Source organism: Schistocerca piceifrons, chromosome 4 (assembly GCF_021461385.2).
Source record: "Schistocerca piceifrons isolate TAMUIC-IGC-003096 chromosome 4, iqSchPice1.1, whole genome shotgun sequence".
In the NCBI taxonomy this organism is placed as follows: domain Eukaryota; kingdom Metazoa; phylum Arthropoda; class Insecta; order Orthoptera; family Acrididae; genus Schistocerca; species Schistocerca piceifrons.
The window spans coordinates 594870472-594883790 of record NC_060141.1 but is presented as its reverse complement, the minus strand read 5'-3'; the positions used below and the strand labels follow the sequence as shown (position 1 = coordinate 594883790).

General features: G+C 45.0%; 1 protein-coding gene across 1 annotated transcript in view; it reads left to right on the top strand.

Annotated features, from left to right (window-relative positions):
* LOC124796340 overlaps positions 1–13319 on the top strand; it is a 415424-nt gene that overhangs the window by 351743 nt on the left and 50362 nt on the right. The window lies entirely within an intron of this gene.

The window sequence follows — 13319 nt, the reverse complement described above, 5'->3', positions numbered from 1 at the left end:
AAAAATGGCAGCTCGTTTTGTATTATCACGTAATAGGGGAGAGAGTGTGGCAGATAGATACGCGAGTTGGGATGGAAGTCATTACAGCAAAGACGTTTTTCGTCGCGGCGAGACCTATTTACGACAACAATTTGTCCATTATATTTGGACTGTTGAGCTCCGTGGCCGAGGATAATGATATTTCACTGTAAAAATACAGCAACCAGTCACTTTTTAATGCGTTTTGTTTATGCCAATATGCATTTCGGGTTTGCACCCATCTTCAGCTGGCAAATTACATGGATTCTTCAGTTACTACAGTAGTACAATCTCGACAGCAGGATCCAAACTGCTGTCGAGATTGTACTACTGTAGTAACTGAAGAATCCATGTAATTTGCCAGCTGAAGATGGGTGCAAACCCGAAATGCATATTGACATAAATAAAACGAATTAAAAAGTGGCTGGTTGCTGTATTTTTACAGTGAAATATCTATTTACGAAAATTCAGTCACCAACTTTCTCTTCCGAATGCGAAAATATTTTGTTGAGCCCAACCTACATAGGTAGGAATGATCATCAAAATAAAATAAGTGAAATCAGAGCTCAAATAGAAAGGTTTAGGTGTTCGTCTTTCCCACGCGCTGTTCGGGAGTGGAATGGTAGAGAGATAGTATGATTGTGGTTCGATGAACCCTCTGCCAAGCACTTAAATGTGAATTGCAGAGTAGTTATGTAGATGTAGATGTAGATGTATGCCAGTTCTCTTACACTCAGCCATCAGTGAAACCCGAGACATTTCATGTCCCCCTTCTTTATAAATGTTCAATGTATAGCATTCATGCAATATAATTTGTTCCCAGCCTTTCTGCAACATTTTACTATTGGTCATACAAGTGTTTTCAAGCGCTCTCTTTCGTAGACAAACAACAATGTCTAAGCATCCTAAAAAAGCAAGGCGATCAGGCTATCATTTACATTACTTACATGTAAACCATAGTGATCGTTCGACAGTGTACCTCTACATAGTTTTATTTATACAAGGTCAGTCACATTAATACGACCACCTCTTGCGATCGACGTCAACGTGCAGTAACCACTGTCTGACAGCTGGTGGCAATATGAGCGATGGAGGGTATATAAAGCGAGTAGGGGAACGCGGAAAAAGACTGCAGTCGTTGTCGTAATACGGAAACTAAGTTATTTATCTGACGTCCAAAAGGAAATGGTGGCTTCTGGAAGAAGGGTGGAAGCATTTCCGAAACGGCAAAGTTTGTAAACTGTTCACGTGCTGCCATGGTTAAATTATACTGTGTATGGCAAAATGGCTGTATCCAAAACCGACGCCGAGGCCACTGCAATGCACCACGGGCCATAGACGACAGGGGTGAAAGACGGCTTCAGTCCGGAACTGAGCTGCTGCTACGGTCACAGGTTCGAATCTTGCCTCGGGCATGGATGTGTGTGATGTCCTTAGGTTAGTTAGGTTTAAGTAGTTCTAAGTCTAGGGGACTGATGACCTCAGATATTAAGTCCCATAGCGCTCAGAGCCATTTGAACCATTTTAACGACAACTGTGGTGAAGTGTACGGCCGAAGCAGATGAACCAAGGAGCTGCCAAAAGTGACTATCAACGACCGTTTAGAGAACGTTGCTGCGTACAGCCCTCCGCAGCGGTCACCTTATTCATGCATGCATGCGACGAAGGCTGGAATTTATACAGTAACTCAAGTGGCCGTTCACTGAGTGGCGGCAGGTGGACTTTCCAGATAAATCACGTTTACGCTCCATCAGACAGATGGCCTTTGGTGTATACGGAGGCAAAAGCCTGAAAATAGACATTTTGCAACCGTCTTCGGAAGGGTCCAGGCCGGAGGAGGGAGCTTTGTGGTCTGGAGTAAGTTTTCGCGGCATTCTCTGGGTGATCTCGTCATTCTGGAAGGCACAACGGATCAACAAAATACGCATCTATCCTTGGGGACCCTCACCACCAATTCCCAATATTTAAAGCCAGTGGAGATTCCGTGGGACCACCTCCATTGGGTTGTTCGCGTCAAGGATCCTCAAATGAGAAATTTAGCGCAGTTTTCACTGGAGTCGGCGCAGCTCGACATCCCCGTCGGTATCTTCCAGAACCTCAGCGACTCTCTTCATGCGCGCCTCGCTCTGCAAAATGCGGTTATTCAGGCTTTTGACAGGTGATCGTATTAATGTGACTGTCAGTGTATGAAACATCTGATTCTTAACGATTACTCATGTAGTTAGAATCATAGCATATTTAACAATTCGTGAACGGTTTAAATTTACGTTTCTCCCACTAAAATTTAGCTTTTAATCCTCACAACATTTTCAGTTCGTTCAAACCTGGTTGGACGTTATTATTGTTTTTACAGAATAACATTTCCTCACAGATAATATAAGTGTTTGCATCCCCGTCATTAGCATCTGGCGTGACGACAAATAGCTTCATTAGTTTTACCCAAAGTGTACCCTAAATGACTTGCGTGCACGATTCTTCAGTCAACATCGTGTGATGTGTTCTAGTGTGAAGATTTTACCTACTGTATCCTGTACGACTTCGGTTTTTTTTATATATAGCAAACGTGGATTTTCTTATGCATGGAGAACCTTCCAAATTTTCCTTTAAGGCAGCGGCATGATTCTTTGGTTTGAGTTTCGGACAAGGTGACGACTTCTATTTCTGCATCTCCTTATCGCGAAAGTTTTCGCTTGAAGTATGACGCTTGAGGGGACCAAACTAATATAAATGCTTCTCAGTAGAAAAAACCGGTTAGTTTGTAACGACAGCAGAAGCTTTACTGAAGCGTCTCGCCTTTTTGAGGTATCTTCAGAATTTTTTTCATGTACAGTGGGTAACGCATTACATCTACATCTACATCTACATGACTACTCTGCAATTCACATTTAAGTGCTTGGCAGAGGGTTCATCGAACCACAATCATACTATCTCTCTACCATTCCACTCCCGAACAGCGCGCCGGAAAAACGAACACATAAACCTTTCTTTTCGAGCTCTGATTTCTCTTATTTTATTTTGATGATCATTCCTACCTATGTAAGTTGGGCTCAACAAAATATTTTCGCATTCGGAAGAGAAAGTTGGTGACTGAAATTTCGTAAATAGATCTCGCCGTGGCGAAAAACGTCTTTGCTTTAATGACATCCATCCCAACTCGCGTATCATATCTGCCACACTCTCTCCCCTATTACGTGATAATACAAAACGAGCTGCCCTTTTTTGCACCCTTTCGATGTCCTCCGTCAATCCCACCTGGTAAGGATCCCACACCGCGCAGCAATATTCTAACAGAGGACGAACGAGTGTAGTGTAAGCTGTCTCTTTAGTGGACTTGTTGCATCTTCTAAGTGTCCTGCCAATGAAACGCAACCTTTGGCTCGCCTTCCCCACAATATTGTCTATGTGGTCTTTCCAACTGAAGTTGTTCGTAATTTTAACACCCAGGTACTTAGTTGAATTGACAGCCTTGAGAATTGTACTATTTATCAAGTTATCGAATTCCAACGGATTTCTTTTGGAACTCATGTGGATCACCTCACACTTTTCGTTATTTAGCATCAACTGCCACCTGGCACACTATACAGCAATCTTTTCTAAATCGCTTTGCAACTGATACTGGTCTTCGGTTGACGGTATATTACAGCATCATATGCGAACAACCTAAGAGAACTGCTCAGATTGTCACCCAGGTCATTTATATAGATCAAGAACAGCAGAGGTCCCAGGACGCTTCCCTGGGGAACATCTGATATCACTTCAGTTTTACTCGATGATTTGCCGTCTATTAGACATAAATAGCAAAAATTTTTGGTGCTAAGGTACGGCCACACTTCTAATTTTGACACATAAATATAGCAGTGTTCTGAAGATCGCTCACAAAACGTGTAAACAAAGATTCTGCTGCCATTACAACCTAAAATGCTTTTCCTACTGAAGATATAACACGATTGCTGTACCTTGGCCATAGAATGGGAGGATTTATACAATATAAAAATTGTGGATTCCGAAAAATCGTTAATATCCAGGATCACAAATACACATTTCGAGTTTGGCTTATCCGCAAGCCATCTTCAGATCATAATAATTTACGTTGACTAGTGCACAACTGTCAAACGGCGGGACACACTGTAATAATTTGAATGAGCAGGATCAAATGATTCAAATGGCTCTGAGCACTATGGGACATAACTTCTGAGGTCATCAGTCCCCTAGAACTTAGAAACACTTAAACCTAACTAACCTAAGGACATCACACACATCCATGCCCGAGGCAGGATTCGAACATGCGACAGTAGCGGTCACGCAGTTACAGACTGTAGCGCCTAGAACAGTTCGGCCACCCCGGCCGGCTGAGCAGGATCGTTTGTTATACAGTCCAAAGCAACATTGCTGTAAATTCTTACAGAATAGTAGCTCGTCATATATAAGACATATGGACACTTTTCTTTCACTTTTTTTTCAGTAGCTGCTTATATTTTATGACCCACCGTCTAATTTCTATGGTGGGTCGTATGTTGCCACTTAGCCGCTGTGACTGGGTCCGGGGTCCGGAGTGACTGAAAGTAACACCACACCGGCTCCCGTCCCCACTCACACCGTTGCCCGTGTCCCGCCACGTGGAGGCGGGCTCTGTTTAGATCCATTTGATATCTTTTTTTTTGTGCAGCATCAGAAAAACTTATAACTAATACAAAATCAAGTAAGATATTAATAAACAAAACGAAATTAAATATTTAGAAAGAAGGAAGGAAGAGAACTGAGTAGGGAAGGGATAGGTATATATTGCCCGTCACCTGGTTGTGGGCGGCGGCCCGGGTCTTGGAATGACCCTCAAGACGCTGGCCGTTGCTCACCATGCCTTTAACATCTACCATCCTTGAAACTACCTTAACTAGAAGAAATTAGGGTACGTTAGAGCTAGAAACTAAGACTAAGACCTCCATGTCCAGCCTGCTAAACTATTTACGATATACAATAGAGAGGTAACTGATTTTGTGCCTGGCTCAAAGTTGCTAATGAAAGGGTACTTGTGGTAAAAGTAATAAGGTAATGACGCTAACGGTTTGTGTTGAGCTACAATGCTCCTAGTAGAGTACATCAGGCGCAACTACCTCCTGGCCCCGCCGACAACACGACCTGAACGGTGGTTTTCCCCGATCTACCATAGGTATCCGTCGGGTTGGGCTCAAAAGAGAGGAACCACAATTAAGATCCTTCCATCCAGGACGTGCGCCGCCTCTTTACCAGGGGGGCGTAGGTCCCTTGAAGAGGTGCCTAACTTTAAGCTTCAGATCAGAAATTGTTAGTGCAGTGGAGGTTGAGGTATAGGCTGTGTAGGTTGGTTGTACAAACAGTTCACGCTGAGGCAATGAGACTTAACACTGATACGTGGTGTGGCAGTTAGCACCTTCCGGCCCCGCCAGCAACATAGCCTGAGCGGTGGTTTTCCCCAATCTACCATAGGTATCCGTCGGGTTGGGCTAAAAAGAGAGGGACCACAATTAAGATCCTTCCATCCAGACTGTGCGCTGCCTCTTTCGGAAGGCGTAGGTCCCTTGAAGAGGTACCTAGCTTTAAGCTCTTATTAGACATGGAGATGCTGTTAACTATTTACATATAAGGTGCAATCTGTTTTATGGATCATCCGCGCTGGACGCTTCAATATCTGTGTGGGTGCCCTGGTCTTTATGTGTTTCTTCTTCATTACTCGTGGTGCTAATCATATCTGTGTCCCCCTGGGCATCGTGACGTCTGTTTGGACCTACTTGCCTTCTGTAGGGTCTGTTGGGCAAGTATTCTATTTGTTGGATCTTCGAGATTTCGTCCGTTAGTTTGTTGAGTTCAGTCCTCCTTTCCGGGTCGCGTATTATGGCATGTAGTTCGCTCTGTGTGTTCAGGCGAGTTATGTGTACTGTGTGTCTTATGTTCGTACGTTGTCCACAGAAGAAGACAGTATGTTCAGGGGAACCTTCTTCCCCGCATGTGCATCTATTAGTCTGCTGCGGTACAGGTGCGTGGGATAAGGGCCATGTCCTGTGATGAAAAGTACCATACCGCGGCTGGGATCAATATGTTTTAGTTTTAGTCTTTCCCGGATGTCAGGGAAGAAGTTGTGTACGTGGCGGCCCTTATCGCTGTTGGCCCACTCGCTCTGCCAGGTATCCACTCGCCATGCTCTGAGTTGGCGTGTTGTCTCAATCGGTACACCAGTGATCTGCCGAACCTGGTCTATTCTCTCCATCCTAAGCCAGTACATTGCTGCGCGGTACCTGATGGTGATATCTATGGGGAAGATTCCCATGACGACACATAGTGCGTCATTTGATGTTGTGTTGAATGCCCCTGTTAGTTGAAGTAGAACACTTCTTTGGCCTCGACGTACAATGGTTCTGTTGGTTGAGAGATTTAACCTGTGGGCCCACGTACTGGCAGCAACGCATAGTACTGACTCGAAGAGAGCGCAATGGTATGCTAGTGTCACTGACAGGGGTAGTCTGAATTGTTCCGAATTTAGCCTAGCCAGTTTGTGTAGTATTTTTTCTGATTTGTTTGTGCATATTCGCATGTGTTCGTGGAAGTTCAATCGTTCATCAATGTATACTCCTAGATAGCGTGTGACTGCTAGTCTTTTTATGTTTGTGTCCCCGATTTTGACTATTGGCTTCCTGCGCAGGATACCCTTTAGCAATGTATAAGTTGTTTTGTTTCCTGCTATCTTTAATTTAATATCTGTGCACCATTGGGTTATTGTCCTAAGTGTTCCATTGGCTCTTTCTTCTAGCTGGGCACGGTTGTTTGCTGAAACTACGACGAGTAGATCATCAGCATAAGCGACAACTCCATCTGTCAAGATGTGCTCCTCTAGTAACTGTAGGAGCGGTTCTATAACTATGTCCCAGAAGATGGGGCCGCAGATCGACCCTTGTGGACAGCCTTTTCTAATTCGTTTAATCACTTTCTGGTTGTCCATTTGCCAAACGACCGTTCTGTCTCTGCAGTAGTCCATGAAACTATTGTACAGAGACTCCGGTACCTGCAGGTGTCTGGGCCTCTTGAACAAGGCCGGCCACCAGAGGTTGTCGAAGGCACTTGAGATGTCTATCATAACTGCAAGTGTGTATTTGGAGGGTGTGTCGTGTACTATTTGGAGTGCTCTGTTAATTGCGTCGTCTATAGATTTCCCTTCCCTGAAGCCGTTTTGGTGTGGTGTCAGTCCCCGTAGTGTTCGGTGTGTTTGTAGTCTTTTGCAGAGTAGTTTTTCTTGTACTTTACCGAGTGTATTGATAAGGCAAATTGGTCTGTATGACTTGGGGTCTGATGGGTCTGTGTCTGGAGCCTTTTTGATGATAACTTCCTTCCAGGTCTTCCACACTGCAGGCATACGGCCCAGCCTTAAAGCATCGTTTAACAACGTTGTGAGAAACGGGGTGATCTGCGGTGCAATTTGTTTCAGTACCTCATAGTGGATACCATCCGGTCCAGACGCCTTTTTGTTTTGAGTTCTGAGATCGCTGTCGCCACTTCTTCCTGTGCAAATGGACAGGTGACGGTTGGTGTGGTGTATACTGTGTCTACTTCGCGTCTCAGTGCTGCATGTTGTGGTGTGTCTGTGTTTGCGATGTCGTCGGGCAGGAGTTTGCTCAGCAGGAACTCCGCTGTGCGTCTCCAGCCCTTAGTCGCTGGGCTCTTAATTTTCTCTGTCACGATTATGTATGGTTCCCCCAAATGTTTAGTTTGTGCTGCTACATGGCTGTTCCAATGGTCTTTCCTGGTCTTATTCAGCTCAAGTTCATATTTGTCCTTGGCAAGCCGGTAGTCGTGTAGTCGTAATCGTCTTTCTCTATCTGAAATTGCTCGTTGGTAAAGCTTACGTTTACGATTTGAGTCTTGTTTGAGACGTGTTAATTGTGTAGTCCAGGGAATATTTTGGTGTTTTGTCATTCTTTGTGTGGGTATGCAGGTGTTCTGTGTGTGTGTGATGATATCTGTCAGCATGTGTGCTCTGTAATCAACACTGCCGGTGATGTCTTGCGGTATGTGCTCATGTATTTTTTGTCTGGCCCTGTCCCAGTCTGTTTTGTCAACTAATAGTCTTTTTGGTAGTGTTTCTGTGTTGACGTTTGCTGTACCACTTAAGGTTAGTGTGATGATGTTGTGGTCGCTAGCAGTGATCTGGTCATGTACGGTCCAGTCTCGTACGTGGTTGATGGCGGCATTATTAACGAGGGTGATGTCTATGTTTAATGAATGACCGTTGTGTCCGATGTGAGTCGGGTGATGTTCTTCCTTGTTGAGTACGTGTAGTCTGTTTTCTTGGATGAGGTCATTTATTATTCTACCTCTGTCGTCAGTTCTGTCTGAATGCCACAGGGTTGATCTGGCATTTATGTCTGCACAGATGAGAAGTTTTTTGTTGCCAGCGTATTGCGCAACATCTCTGATGAGGTCTGCGTATGGTTTGATGCAATGACAGAACTGGGCGTACAGCGACGCGATGATCCAAGTATCCCCCTTGTGTGTGACTTCAACTGTAACTAGGTGCTCGGAACAGAGTTCTGTAATTTTGACTGGATGTATTTCTATGTTTAGGATTATGACAGATGCCATGCAGCCGGCCCCTTCTGCAACTGTCACCGCACTTGAAGGAAAGTTGGGGATATGCCCTTGTCTAGTGTAGGGCTCCTGTATGCACAGAATGTCACTTTTTAGTTCACGTAGGACCCGTGGGAGCTCCGAGTATACAAGTATACTCCGCATAGCATTAAGCTGTACTATTAGCAGTTTGGGTGTTTAACTGTGGCGTAGCACTTGTTGCCAGTTTGACTGTAATCGAAGTATGTTCTCCCATGAGCCGTTACGTGAACCTTGTAAAGCTTGTCCATATCGAATGGTTCCTCCCTGCGGGCGCACACCTGCATGAGCAGGTCTAGTAGGCTGTCTGGATCTGTTGGAATATTCTCCGTTTTGAGAATCAGTCTATCGGTTTGCTCCGATGTACGGAAACAAACAGATTGGCCGTACGGGTGTAGGGTGCCGATGAGCAACCGCTGTGCCGTCTCTAAGATGTCTCTTTTTTCTAGCCTACTTAATTTTACATTTATATCTAGCTTGTCGTAACTAAAACTATCGGTGTCGATGGCGTGTGTTGGCGTCTCTGCAGCCGTGACGTGTCGTGATGGTGTAGTGGCGTTCTTGTGCACCTCTGCGGGGGGCGCTGGATTGGCTTCCTCGGTGGTTGTTGTGGGGGATTCCTTCGGCGTCGGCATTGAGGTTGTTGGTTGTGAGGCTGCGAAGCTGTTGGTATCATCAGGGGTATGCACTTTCGTATCACTAGGTTTTGAGGCAGCCTGCGATTGCCGCAATTGGTCGTCACACGCTTTCATTTTCTTGACTCTCTTAGGCTGTTTGGGTTTTCTATGCGGTTTTAGTTTCCTAAAGGCTGTGATGATTCGTTTGTTTTTTGTGTGTGTTTCGTTTGTGGAGTCTTGATGTGTATCAGATGTGTTGGTTGTTTGTCCCTCCATTCTGCATTGATTTGACGTGATTTGGTTCCCACTTGACTGCTCGTCTACGCTATCTGTGACAGACATAACAGCTTTTGGTATGTTATGCGCACTGTCGCCTCTGTTGCCAGACCCTCCGCAGACTTTTGTTGCGGTTGTTGCTGCGGCTTTTTGTGTGGCATTCGTGGTGTCTGCCGGCGCTGTGGCCTGTTCAAGGTCGGTATTACGGTTTCGAATGTCATTGTTATGAACACTACAATCTCTGGCGTAAGGGCAATAATAGACGTCGTCTTCTTCCTCTTGCGTTTGATTTGATTACAGTCTGAAGTGTCTGATTTGTCCATGTTTTCCGTTTGGGCTCCAGTTGTGCTGGCGTGCGTTACGGTTGTGTTTAGCACCGTTGGGTTCAAGGTCTCACCTTGTATGAATTTGATTGGTTTGATGCGTCCTTCGCATTTTGTAGTGTCGTATGTGCGTCGTTGTGCTGGAGTGGATCGGTGATCTTGAGTCGTTAGCAACGCTGTTTTGTGCAGTTGCTTTGGTTGGTCATGTGTGGTATGGTTTTCTGGTCTGTCGGTATCAGGATTTGGGGTTATCACGTCTATTATCAGTAGATCGTCTTCGAGTTCGTCTATCCTGTTCATAAGGGTCGTCTGGAATGTCATCCAGTACATTATTTGTCTTTTTATTAGTTTGGCGGCTTCTGGTGACATTTGTCCTGTGAGTTTTAGGTCGTCTATGTATTCAGTGATGGCATGATGGCTGTCCTCCAGGTTTGTATTGTGTATCAAGCCTGGAATGTGACCATTGTTGGGGTAGTCGTCAGGTAATAGTTTTTGCCTCTTACGCCAGAGTATTGCACGTAGATGGTTTCTGTGCCTGGTGGATGGTGACTTGTATGATATTGTTTTTTCAGGGGTTGATTTATGGAGCATGTTGGTTGACTCTGGGGGGTGTTCAGTTGCCATAGTAAGTACTGTCAATTAGTCTATCAAGCAGCTGTTTGTTGGTCTGGCAGACGCCACCCCTGCTCTTATTGCAAATTCGGTTTCTGTTCCTGCACGGAATGCAATCGATGGGCTCTGATGCTCGACAGTCCGCGCGTTTGTGGCCCTTTCTGCCACACCTTGAACAGGTCGTACCTGTGTCTGCGCAGGCTTTGGTTGTATGGCCAAGGTCACAACAGTTGTAACACTGGCTCACTGACGTAAAGCCTTTGACAGATAGGGATTGGAAGTCTATGTACACCCTTCCTTTTTTGGTGAGGTACCAATAAATTCTGGGTATGACTTCCAACACTTGATGGTTGTATCCCTTTCCTTTGGGCCCTGTGCGGAATCTGATTTTCACGTCTTTGTCGAATTCGTCTTTTGTGAAATCGTCACTGAGATTTTGGTCGTATAGACACTCAAGAAATTCTCTATCCGAGATAGTGTCCGTCACTCGATAGACTATCACCAAAGGTTGCCGCTTTCTGGGCCCCTCACACGCGATATTCTCAATATCTTTCGTCTTTTCTATTATTTTCCTACAGTCCTCCTGTGTTGCTGCTTCGGCAGTCACAGCTGTCTTCGTGTTTCTTATTGACTTAATGTGTAGATTGTCTCGTCTTGGGTTGATGTTTTTTGTCAACGTTTGTTTTATTGTTTTCGTGTCTTGGTTGTTGGTAGACTTTCTGAAGGGAGTGGTTGCCTGCTTGGCTTTTGCCACCTCAATGCGTTTATGTTCTTTGCGTGCGGTGGAGAGTGCCCCAGCGTATGTTAGTGTCTTGGCCTGTTGCTGTGCCTGTTCAGATCCCTAATTTGGTCCCTGAGCTCTTGGTTTATTTCAGCGAGTTTTGTATTGTCTTCCTCGAGTTTGTTGACCTGTTCTGTGAGAGACTCAATTCTAAGGTCCTTAACTGGGTCAGCTGAGTGCTGAAGTTCGAGCAGTAGATCTTTGTTCTGCTCTTGCAGGAGCTCGACCTTTGCTTCTGCTGACGTGAGTTGGAAAGCCAAAGGGAATATTTTATTCCTTATCGTACTCGATACGTGTTTGGCCTTTAATTACGCCCCAATGTCATTTAATAGCTCGTCAATTGCAGCGATCTTCTGGCTCGGTGACATGACGGCATATTCGTGGGCACCAGACGCCATGCCTATAGGCGATACTTTGCAACTGGTGCTGCTCTGCGCTCTACTAAGCGTCCCTTTCGTGGACTTGGATGTGGTGTTAGCACCACTTCGCTGTCGTGCTTGATCCAGGATTGCGGATCTGTGTTATAGTTCTTAAAGAGTGACCTTTATTTGGTGTGTATTGCGTGTCCGGCACCACATTGCGATACGTAAGTCCCAAAAGCGATACGTCACAGAGCGAGGCCGAGTGGGCTGGGTGGCTTAGCCGACGATGTCCAATCGACACTGAGCGCCGCGGTCAGCTCCGCACGTCAGCCGGCCACATGGGCAGAGACGCTTTCTATATCGGCAAGAAAAGTAACACAAATGGAAAACAGCATTTTTTAGTAAGTCATTGAAAAGTACGTGCCAAGCGTCCCAACGTGCTCGAAAAATTTAATGGACTTTACTGTCAACAATACTAACTTGAAATCTGAAGGTAGCTTATACTGTTTAACTGTAAGTTTTATTGAATTAATTCTTTAAGTCGAATTTTCGAAAGTATTGCATTTAAGTTGTCACTGGTCTTGAGGGTAGGATTTGTGGACATTGCGATCATATTTGCCATATTTCGTACTTTATTTTAAAGTGACGTCAGAAGCGGTGTCTGTTACGGACTCTGCAGAGCGAGATGCGTGTTCCACACTAGAAACTAGTTCTACGTAAACTCCTCACGTGAAGGTAAACATCATTTGTCGCGGGTGATGCAAGCCTTGATAAATAAGTAATCTTTCGTTTTGCGGGAGGCACTGGCCACCAGAGTCACCAGATCTCAGTCTGAAATTACACTGAAATACAGACCATTAGCTGCTTACAGGAGCTGATAAATATTAACGGGGACAATTGAAAAGGAGTGACCGGACCGGGACTCAAAGCCGGCATCTCCTGCTTACATGGCAGATGCTCTATCCAACTGAGCCACGGAGGACACACAGGATAGTTCGACTGTAGGGACTTATCTCTGGCACGCTCCCCGTGAGGCCCACATTTCCAACTACATTTGTAGTGCACCTGCTCACTATACTCATTACTCGCGGCAGTCATTCTACCGATTCCCGTAAGAGTTTGAGCAATGCGAGTGCATCCGCACTGAAGAAGATCATTGGCCAGAAAGCCTTATTTACATGAAGATGGTATCTGTTCTTTCGGACATGTCCGAAAAGAACAGATACCATCTTCATATAGACCTCAGTACTGTTGAGCCATTTTGATCTGCTTTGGAGGGAAGGGTGCGCGATCGCTATCCACGCCCATCATGTTACTTGAAATTGCCATTATTTTGTGAAAAAATGGTATAACATTCCCTTGATAACGGAAGAGGATCTGTATCAATCCATTCCGAGACGATTGAATGCCAACGGTTTTACAACACCATATTAGGCATGGTAATGTGTGGAGTTTTTTGTGTTTCCATGTTTTTTGCCCACACCCTAACTCTCACAAATCCATCAATAATATTTTAAATTGCATTTAGTAATGCCACATTCAGCACAGTCGTCATTCTTGTCTCATGAAAGTTTTTCTCATTTCGCCATTAACTTGAGGAGCTTTACGGGAAGAAAATAGAGAATGTTCAGTCTCCACTGAGGTTATGCATTAAACGGTGGTCCCGTTGTTAACAGGGTGCAGTGCAAAATTCATTGCA